The sequence below is a fragment of the Octopus sinensis genome, linkage group LG1 (assembly GCF_006345805.1).
Source record: "Octopus sinensis linkage group LG1, ASM634580v1, whole genome shotgun sequence".
NCBI classification, from domain to species: domain Eukaryota; kingdom Metazoa; phylum Mollusca; class Cephalopoda; order Octopoda; family Octopodidae; genus Octopus; species Octopus sinensis.
Window position 1 is genome coordinate 197,147,737 of NC_042997.1, and position 12,262 is coordinate 197,159,998.

General features: G+C 35.0%; 1 long non-coding RNA gene across 1 annotated transcript in view; it reads right to left on the reverse strand.

Annotated features, from left to right (window-relative positions):
* Positions 1 to 11,629, reverse strand: part of LOC118766496 — a 293,006-nt gene extending 281,377 nt beyond the window's left edge. The window contains exon 1 of the long non-coding RNA XR_005002432.1: positions 11,510 to 11,629. This is a non-coding gene — a long non-coding RNA (uncharacterized LOC118766496). The remainder of the gene's footprint in view (positions 1 to 11,509) is intronic.
* Positions 11,630 to 12,262: the final 633 nt, after the last annotated feature.

The window sequence follows — 12,262 nt, forward strand, 5'->3', positions numbered from 1 at the left end:
CCCAGCGGAACATCGAGGGTGTGCCAGCTGGTAGGATAGAGGGCTGCACCAATTGACTAGAAATAAAGGAAGGAAATTACAGTAGTCTGTGTTTATTTTTACTGGGGTATTGAAGGAGGGGATCTGGCAGAACCGTTAGCATGCTGGGCAAAATGCTTTGCGGCCTTTCGTCTATCTTTATGTTCTGTGTTCAAATTCCTCGAGGTTTGACTTTGCCTTTCTTCCTTTCGTGGTCGATAAAATAGATAACAGCAGAGCACGAGGGGGTCACTGTAATCGACTAACAATCTCCCATGAAAATGCAGGCATTGTGCCAAAATTTGAAACCATTTTTACTGACCTAATGTTGTTTCAACACATGGTTTCACATCAAGAATCTTATAATTCTCACCGCTTCTATCAATCATACACTCGCAAACACGCACACAAATACGCAAACGCACACATAAAAATAAGCATAGGCACGCATGCATAGAGACATGGACACACATACTTGTGTATGGGTGTTTGACCGGGTAGTCGTTTCCAGTTATGTCGACTGAGGCTGTGTAGATTGAAACGGTTTACATAAGGACACAACTCGTTAGTTGGACTAGAAATCGAATCTATGATCTTTTGACCGTGAATCTTACAGTCTCTTATTAATTCTATAATCTGTGAAAGATCGTCTTTATACGACAGGCAGTCTTCTAGTGAAGTTGAATGTAAGTTACTATTTCCACACTCGATAATAACTATTTTGCATCTCTGAAGTAGAAAAGTCTTTCAAATTGGAATGCTTATCACAAAACGCAGACTTGTTTCTTCTCTAAATTGGTGCACTTGACAGAGTGGAATGGACAGAATTCTGTATCATTTATTCTTCAAGATACTTCTGTAAAAATAGATTTGATGTCAAACCTGAATATACGAGGAATTTCGATCAGCAGTCATTCAACTTCTTCGGGAAAATATCAGAAATGAATTTGTAATTATTGGTTTTGAAACCGAACAGCCAATTAACGACGAATGTCGTCGAACTTAGCAAGATAAAGATTTTCGTCAAGTGGCGGTCTCGTGTAGCTCGTTGCGATCGATGGTTATTTTATTCTCGCATTGGTTCACACGCACATTCAAAGATGTAGGCGGACATGTAACTGAAATTATTTATCAGTAAATTCTATTTCTGGTTGTTTTTCAGCTCAGTACAACTGTCAACGGAAGTTGTGGTTGTTTCCCTTTAAAATAAAGGAATATATACTCTTTTACTTGTTTCAGTCACGTGACTACGGCCATGCTGGAGCACCGCCTTCAGTCGAGCAAATCGACCCCGGCACTTATTCTTTGTAAGCCTAGTGCTTATTCTATCAGTCTCTTTTGCCGAACTGCTATGTTAGTGGGACGTAAACACACCAGCATCGGATGTCAATTGATGTTGGGAGGACAAACATAGACACACATACACACACACACACACATACGACGGGCCTCTTTCAGTTTCCGTCTACCAAATCCACTCACAAGGCTTTGGTCGGCTCGAGGCTAAAGTAGAAGACACTAGGCCAAGATGCCACGCAGTGGGACTGAACCCGGAACCATGTGGTTGGTAAGCAAGCTACTTACCACACAGCCACTCCTGGGCCTATACAATGTAAAAAAATTCTTTATGTAATAAATACTATAACAATAATTTCGATGGTTTATTTTTGCTCAATATCCAAATTAAGCCACTCTCTAACCAAGTGACATAATCGCTGTTGAACATGTCACTGGTATAGTATGACACTGTTATTCTCCTTATATGTCAACTCATCCTGTGTGATAGCTGACCTATGAAAATTTCGGTAGTTCTTTGAAGCGCGTTTACCACGAAAATTTCTGCATAGAGTTTCATATTTTACGTTCTTACTTCACATAACGGAAACGTGAAAACAAAAGCTGCTCACTCTATTTTTTTATTAGCTTCAGGCATTGGGCTGTGGCAACGCTACAATATCACTTTCAACAATTTTTACTTATCACATCTTCCACCACATTGATTTCTGCCTGTTAGTTATGTTATCGATATCTATTTGTCGAATTTCAAGACCTACAAGGTTACAATATAAGCACAGTCATATACATGCATCTGCAAATGTGTGTCAGTATGTCTGATAAATTGGGTTTGTTGTTATAAATCATTTTTAAGAATAACAAAGAAACACATTTACATACATATATGTATATATAGAGAGAGACAGAGGTAGATAGATAGATAGATAGATAGATAGATAGATAGATAGATAGATAGATAGATAGATAGATAGATAGAGAGAGAGAGATAGAGAGATAGATAGATAGATAGATAGATAGATAGATAGATAGATAGATAGATAGATAGATAGATAGATAGATAGATAGATAGATAGATAGATAGATAGATAGATAGATAGATAGATAGATAGATAGATAGATAGATAGATAGATTCAATACCAACAACTGAGTTAGATTTATAGCAAAATTTGTACCAAGTATATTGATGAGACCAAGTATCGCCAAGTATCCACCACCAACATCAGATTCAGTTCTGAAGTTTATATGAGAAAACAGGAAAAACCCATTCAATATTACATTCAAAATGATTATCTTTTATCTTATTTAGATCTCTGACGAAACAGTCTAAATTATCAGAAAAGGCATTTAAAGCGAAAACCAATAAGGTTTTTCTCAGACAAAAATACCGTTCTTCCCCTGATTATGTGCGTAGTGGGAAGTATTTAGGATGTCATAACGGAGATTTAGTTTACATTGACACTGAGTTTATTTTATACTTTCGTTTTGTTTGTTCATAGAGTGCATAATTGATTTCTACAGCTAAATTTTTGCCGGCAATTTACTATAAGTATGCTACAGTTCGTTTAACTTAATTTCTTGCAAGTTATGTTGATTGCATTTGCACAGTACTTAGTGACGCCAGCAATTAAAGAAACGTTTATTATCCTTCCACACAGCAGCATACATGTAGGAGTATGCACACACACACACACACACACACACACACACATATATATATATATATATATATATACACACATAATTTTATGCACACATATACGTATACTCTTTTACTCTTATACGTGTTTCAGTCATTTGACACCGGCCATGCTGGAGCACCACCTTTAATCGAATAAATCGACCCCAGAGCTTATTCTTTGTAAGCCTAGTACTTATTCTATCGCTCTCCTTTTGCCGAACCGCTAATTGATGGGGAAATAAAACACCAACATCGGTGGAGGGACAAACACAGACACAAACCTACATATATATATATATATATAATATATATATATATATATATATATATATATATATATATATTATATATATATACACGACGGGCTTCTTTCAGTTTCCGTCTACTAAATCCACTGACAAGTCTTTGGCCCGCCCGAGGCTATAGTAGAAGATACTTGCCCAAGGCGCCACGCAGAATTTTATGCACACACATGTATGCATGTATATGTTTATATAGATAGATAGATAGATAGATAGATAGATAGATAGATAGAGAGAGAGAGAGAGAGATGTACGCATATACATACATGTACGAATTCCGATATTTAAATTTTACTTTACCAGACTATATAAATTAGATTATCAATATTTACGTTGAACCGATCCATAACATTAACTTTAATACTTTGGAGAACATGATATACTTAGTAGGTTTCTCATATAAATATCTATGAGTAGACGGCACAGACACAAATACACAAATACATACATGGACATTTCTACACAAATACGTCAGCCGAGACTTCACCACAATTTATGACTAAAAACTTTTTAGCCTTCATTTCAGACTATTTGACTAACTGCTGAATATTTCCTCTGTATATTTTTACACTTGACCGATCATTGACCTGTATTTACTTACCGTTTCATTCAATGCATTCAATCCAGTCTTCACTGACATTATTCGCTATTCTTTTATTATACACTCTATCGTCATAATTTATTTAATTTGAATATTTGGTACAATTTGTTCTATCTTTGGCATCCTACATCTTGCTCATATCTTTATAAGACATTATTCTGACTTTTAAAGTATTTCATGAAATTTCTCTAAGACTACGCGCCTTCATTGGTCAATTAAAGTTGAGACAGTGTCACGTGAGAACTTGCTGGGGCTGCCTTCTGGAGCCTTGCGCCAGGTACTTAAAGGGAAAATATTTGACAAGTCAGTCAGTCGCCGGCTGACACTCGTTGACGCTACATCGAAGAGGCCAGGGAACAGAAGAAAGAAGACATGCACCCAACACCAGAGCTGAAGACACCTCCAAAGGGGGAGGGGGCGCGCCACGTGAAAACCGTAGAAGAGTAGGGGCCGAAACCAGACGTGGTTCCTCCTGATGATGTCTTGAGCTAACTGGATTCTATAAAGGACCTGTTGTGGTAGCAGACCACGAAACACGGTTGTAACAGAAATCCCTTTCTATTATGATTTTTACAACATATGTGAACTACAACTGAACTACCATCTACTTTTCATTTAATAAGGTTGTTCTTTTCTTATACAAAATTTAAAAGCGTAAGTTTGCTAACTGGTGGAATAAGTGATCAGCAAAACTGTAAATAGTAAATAGCCAGTCGATATGAATTTCACAATACATGCATTCATTCATACATACGTTCCTACATGAACTAGAATTTTGTTGTTTGAGATAGACGAGAGAAAGTATTTACTATCAAAGCAACCGACTCTCCTCCTGATGTGAATATCTCTTTGAAACCAAATAGAAAAAGGATAACTATGGACATCTGCTTCAACATCTGCAGCTTCTACGCCCAGATTACAAATTTGCGTTTATGCCAATAATAATCAGTGCACTTGGTTTTGCGAGTAAAATCCTAGCTGACGTCTGGATATGGTTGAGGACTTCAGAAAAAGAAATCACTCAACTAACTCGCACGTCTGTATGTGGAAGAGTAAACATATGCAAGACTTCACTCTGTAAATCAGTCGTTTCTGCAATGGAACTCATGAGTTACACATTGGCTTTGAAGATTAATAAACAGGATGAAACGATAAAACGGTATTTCACTTCCTTGATAATTTTACGCAAGATCAAAATGGGTCCTTTTTCTAAATACCCTCCCTGTTATGATAACCTAAACACTTCCCACTACGCATATAATCAAGGAAATTTAAAATCTGGCCTTGTTTTCGTTATCTACATTACAAAAATGAAGTTTTTTTTTATCTTTGTTAGAAAGCAGCTTCCTCAGAGGAAGAACTTAACTAATTAAAAATAGAAGAATACACACACACACACACACACACACACACATACACACATACATACAGACAGACAGACAGACATATATATAGATATACACACATAAATGCATACGAATATACCCCAAAATCTCTTCATTGCCTTGGTCAACAAGAGAGTGCAACTGAAGGCAGTTTCCCTGGTGACACTCCGAGATATCGAAACAGGATCCAAACTACACAGTTACATCGACAACGATGTTATTTCGTATTTAGAGATAAAAAACAGTCATTCCCAGTTATACTACAAAATGTGGGAATAGAAGCATAGCTTAAACTCTAGACTACACTCTGTAGACCAGTCGTTTTTGCAATGGAACTCATAAGTTACACATTGGCTTTGAAGATTAATAAAACTGATGAAAAGATAAAATGGTATTTCCCTTTCTTGATGATTTTACGCAAGATCAAAATGGGTCCTTTTTATAAATACCATCGAGAAACAGTACTGTAGTCAGTGTGATTAAATTTAGCATTGTCTCCTTGGTCAGTTGTAGACTTATTTATATTCTTACCGAAATAAGATTAATATCTAATTGCATGGATAATTTAAAGTTGAACTCCATTATAGGTTCTCCGCTGTAATTGAGAATTATATGACATTTCTTTCTAATGTCAGCAATGAAACATAGAAATGGCGATATAAAACCTTCCACGTTATTGACATTGAGTTTCGAGAAAGAATATCTCTCTTTAACACTTCACGCTAAGAACATAAGAGGTCTTGTATTCTTTGATTTTCCCCAAACATATTCCCAACCGAAATCAGAATAATACATTGGTTATAAAACTTTCCTGTACTTTTAACCATTCCCTGATTATTAGTGTTGTTCCTTTGAAGATGTGACTAACCTGTCTCTTGATTTCGAATGATTTAGTCAGAATCCACTTCTTTCTATGTTTTTGTATATATAATGAACTTGCAATTGTAGATTTTACATACATCCCTACCTCATTACAAAAGGTTGTAATTGGTAGTATGTTCTCGTGTGAGCTTAAAATGGCTTAATTACGAACAATTTCACGATCTGTTTGCAGCCATATATCTTCCTTTGTTCGCATGATAAAAAGAATACCCAGAACCCTGCAATTTGCTCGATATCATTCATGCTCTGTTGGAAAGCAATAAGCAACTATAAAACAACAGAGGTATACAATACTCCGCAGTAAATGTCAAACCTGAATATAAAAATAATATCGTTCAGTCATCTGAACGTAACATTTTAATAAACTTTTTATAGATACACACTTTTTTCTTTAGAAATCTCAAATGGCCATCGCAATATTTAATTATCGTTAAAATAGTCAAAGCCTTCATTATCTTCACCATCAGACGTTTTATTCATAAACCCCGTTTACCTTTTTACAATAATGCTGCAGTTCAATAACACACACACACACAGACACGTATTTTTTATACTTATATATATATATATATATATTATATATATATATATATACGTATTTATATTTTTATACTTATATGTATACACACAATTATATATATATACGCATACACACACGTATATAATAGATATATATATATATAGATACACGCACGTATATATATATATATATATATATATATATATACATACACCCACGTATATAATATATATATATATACATACACACACGTATATAAAATATATATACATCACACACGTATATAAAATATATATATACATACACACACGTATATATAATATATATATATGCATACACACACGTTATATAAAATATATATATATGCATACACACATATATATATATATACATACATACACACAATATATATATATACATACACACACACACACACATATATATATACATACATACACACATATATATACATACATACATATATATATACATACATACACATATATATAATATATATACATACACACACACACACACACACACACACACACACACACACACACACCACACACATATATATATATATATATATATATATATATATAGCCAACAAACACCACCTAATGATTCACCCTGTTGTATATTCCCATCGTTAATCAATTATTTTTTTTCCATTTTATGGTTTTATTTTTTCACCATTAAAAGTATTCTGTTGGAAAGTTCCAGCTAACCTCCATTTCGTTGACAGTAAATCTTAATTGATGCCTGTTGACAATAGGTATAGTTACTGCCTCCTTCCCTATTGATATTTATAATTGCAATTTCACAACAATGGGACACTGTTCTGGAAACGTCTTCATTCAACGCACATCTGTTTTTTAAGGTGTGATTTTATGACGCAAGCTGATGACATCTTAGTACTACCTCCATTTACAAGTTGACAGCTACGATCGATATCTATGTACTACGTGTAACAATAATAGTTAAGTAAGTCTATTTAATTATAGTTTACAAGCAGAAGGATGTGAATAAACGAATACGATTGGAAGAAAACTGTGTTTCTCCATTTTCAATATCAGGTTTCGCATTCATTCGGCGTACTGCATTGCTTGTCGCTCCAACATGTTTTCTCTTCAACTCACTGTAGAAATCGGTTATGATACTTGGATCTAATCACTACCGATATCAACTGCTCTGTGACTTAATAATCGATTTATGCTATAGGTACAGATTATATGATTGAAACTACTAAGTCGATATTCAATCCGCTTGGCTCGTTCATGACGTTCGCTGTTGATTTAAATATCGGATATGAATTTCCGGTTGAAAATATACGACTTTCTCTTCAGCAAAAATTCTCGTCATACAATATACTCCCAGTATTAAAAAAAAAACCTGCTATATACATTCCCTTACTTTCTAAGGTTGCACAAGTTTATGCCGTTTATATTTGTACCATCGTAAGAACGAGATGGAAAATACTGAGCCAAAGTAGCGTGGAAACCAGCTGAGAGAGTATTCTACCTGTGGTTAATGAGAACATTTTGAAGTTTAGCTTATGTTGAAAAAAAGGATATGTGTACATATACACACAATACGCACACATTTGCACATATTCATGCACACACAGACTCACTCACGCACACATACTTATATACTATATTCATTTATGTATAGACAGAGGCTCACGGTGTAAGTATGCACAAAACATACACACGTACACATCTGTCTATCTATCTATCTATCTATCTATCTAATTGTCTCTCTAGCAATCCTCTCCCTCTATTTATCTATCCCTCTCTCGCCCTCTCTCTCTATATATGTATATATGTATATACAGAGAGAGAGAGAGAGAGAGAGAGGGGGAGAGAGAGGGAGAGAGGGAGAAAACGATGAATAGCTAGATACAAAGGGAAGATGGATGGAAAGAGGGGTGTAGTTGGAAAGAGGATGAAAGGCGAAGAAAGTGGAAGTAAGTGAGATAGGGGAAATTAATTTGACATTTTAATTTTCATATAAGTGATACGTTCGATTCTAATTTTAATTTCTTTGGTCGTGTTTTGGTGGTGGTGGTGGTGGTGGTGTGGGGGGTGATTGTCCCAAGTTGTTTATATAGTTCAATATACTTAAGCAAATGAAATGCGGTCGACAATACATGTGACCGAAGAGTACACGTGAACTTATATTCTCACTGAAACTCCGAGACGAACCTTTCACCTCAACAGCGAAAGACGATTACAGCGATGGCGTCTGCGCCATAATACACAAAAGGGTCATATTGGGTTGCAGGCAGAAGCATAACTTAACCTGCTGCTGGAACACGCTCGACAGCGGCCGGTCGGCCGGCTGCCGGGTCAGCATACGTGAGGAGCGTAGTGGTCTCATTGGTCGGAGCCAGTTTAACCTATCCCACGATGAACACCGCCAGCCGTCACATGCTTATGTACATTCCTTTATGTACACTGATGTGTTCTGCTTTTTATATTTAACCCTACAGTCTCTTATGTGGTGGTTTAATAAAGTATGTGATTGAGTATTATCTGGTAATTGATATTTGGTTTAGATGTATTTCTCCATTTTCTTATCTTGTATTAGTAATTTGTGGTAAATCATTTTACCTTTGCCCATATAATACCGTAAATGAATTGATTGCATCGCAATCATTAACATTTATGTATTAACTTTGTTGGGTACTTCACTAGCAGCATATTGGATATACGTTATCCCATAGAAGGTTGCATTTACAACCCCTGTCTCAATTTGTATATATATATATATATATATATATAATTATCACCGTAGAAGGTTTTTTAATATGCTAGCCATTAATAAAATTTTGTGAGAAAAATTAAGTATGTGTATATATATATATATATACAGAGAGAGAGAGAGAGAGAGAGAGAGAGAGAGAGAGAGAAAGACAGAGAGAAAGAGATTGAGAGATAGATAGAGAGATATAGATATATAAATTTATAGCAAACCTAACTCCGTTATACACTAATATAATCCTCCTACTATTCTCATCTTGTTTTACCGTCACATCATGTAGGCGGTTGCAGATTCCCGCCTCGTTCTACTGCCTGACATATTCAGCCTCATTCTCAAGATAAAGAATTGAATCCTTACTAAAATCACGGGGGTTAGATAATTCTCTTTCCCTTTTTACATTGACATTTATGTGATACACGATCCCTACTGATCGGCCCCACTTTCTTTTTCTTTTCACGATCCCATTTTGATCGGAATTCGCATCCCCTTTTTCCCTTTCTCTTCTTCCCCCCAAAAAAGCTCTACTTTGTATTTTGTCCCTTCTGTGTTTAGCCCTACGTGGCCAATAAAGAAATCTATGCAGGTAAACTCGTACCTGCCTCACTCCTGTATATCACTTCTGCAACAGTTTTACATATTTGTTCTACATAAAATAACCCTAAACGTTTACATGAAAGAAATACAAGTCTCTTCAAAATAACAGTACATTTTCTCATCAAAACACCACGTCAGATTTCCCTACGATTTACATTACTTACAAATGAAATATATATATATAGTGTACACTATCTATAATATACACCCGCAGTTTCAAACAAAAAAAAAACTGTGTTACAAAACCAAAAAAACAAAAATCGACACCTGCAATATATCAATTAGGAAGAAAGATTTCTGACAACATCCTGCAGACAGAAACGGTAGTAGCTGCTGGGAGACTTACTCTTGTGTCAGATAGAATCAATATATATTAACTGAGCTCGATGGTTGAAGGCCGCTTAATTCATCGACAGTTCATTTTAGGTTTACATGCAGAGTATCTAATAATCAATCTCTCTGCTGTGTTTATTAGGCAGTTAATTACTAATGTGATTTTTCATTTGAACGCATTTTTTTTTTTACCATTTGAAGACATGAAAGAGAATAAGACTACTAATAATATTTTATACTTGAATAAAAAAATCTTAATTTTTGAGAAATATTTGAAATTGAGAATTGTGACATATATCGCATTTCGAAAGGAATGATTGACGTAAATTGTAAAGGATTCGAATGCCATAGCATTTAGTTGAGAACTGAATACAATTAAGGCCTCAGTTAACTGAGTACGTAGATGTTTGCTGTTACGAATGTGGAAAAAAAAATCTGGATGTCGTTCTCTAAAAATATGCAATGGTTTCCCATGTGAAAACAAATCGATAATTGATATTGAATGTATTGTCGAAACCTTTAGTGTCCGACGAGTAAAGGAAGCATGTATGTCAACACAATTCCCTTCTTCTTTCTTATATATGCACACATACAAACATACCAAATTTAACAAAGAAATGAGGAAGAGCCTTAATCGATTTAGGACCGTTTGCGGGGTCTCACCAGCGGCGTGCGGCGTGCACATCACTTAAACGATGCCAGATAAACAAATAGCCAATCCATTTATATACTCATCAATTCTAGTATCTATTAAGAACTTAAGCTACTAAATTCTATACTATGAATGCTTGATAATATTTAAAAACAGAGGACTGTCAGCGAAGAACCCAATCCACAAAGTATCAAGGTATGATATTAGTAAACCTACGTACATTTACAAACATGTCGGATTTACTTATTTCTCCGTAGTTTGAAAAATAACGAGCGACTCATTCGATTTTCGACCCTTATTGGGGTTTCATCAGTGCTGTTTATAAACTTAACGAATTCCAAAGAAACAAGTGGTGAATCTACTTTATATATATGTATATATATATATATATATATATATATATACATATCATGTTTAAAATATAACTGTCTTTTTCCGATATAAATGGAAAGAAAATAAATATGGGAAAATGACTTACCGAGAGGGTAGTGTTAATAGCAGAAACAGTAGTACGTCCACCTTCACTATCTAGTTTGGTGCCACCGTTTTCCTTTTAAATCACACTCGATTTGACTTCGACTTTCATCCTTCCGAGTCTGTAAAATAAAAGTACCAGTAATTAGAAACAATCAAGTATTTTCCCTTTCTTACAAAATAGTATTTATCTTATCTGTCGCGCAAGTGAGAACTGGGATCTTTTCGGTTTGAACGGCAGTTTTTACTAGCGGTGTCATATGAAATTGTAACCCGTAATTATGACCCTAGTATCGATCTATTGCATTTCAATCTGTTTTAGGGTTAGGGTTAGGGGTGGGGGAAGGGTATCTTTTTTCTTCACAAATGTAAATAAACCCAATCTGTTTCTTAAACGAGGGACATATTCATACGGCACAGAATGTATTTTACCCCAATAGACGTCATTAATTGGTTGAAATTGCAGAAATTGAAGAAATAACAACAACAAATATCTTACAAACTATAGAATTTTCTCAATAAAGCCAAGAGAAAAAGATGTTTTATAAACACATTCTACCAGTATACGAAGTTTAAAAGTGTTTTGTTACGTGGAAATTATTTAAAAAAACTGCCGTTCAAACCGAAAAGATCCGAGAACTGAACTCGAAATGCCGTTACTGTGAAGCGAGCTTCCTCACAACATTATTCAAAATTCTATTAACGATGAAACCTTGTATAGAGGAAAGAATTCAAATTTATTTTCACTGTATGTTAC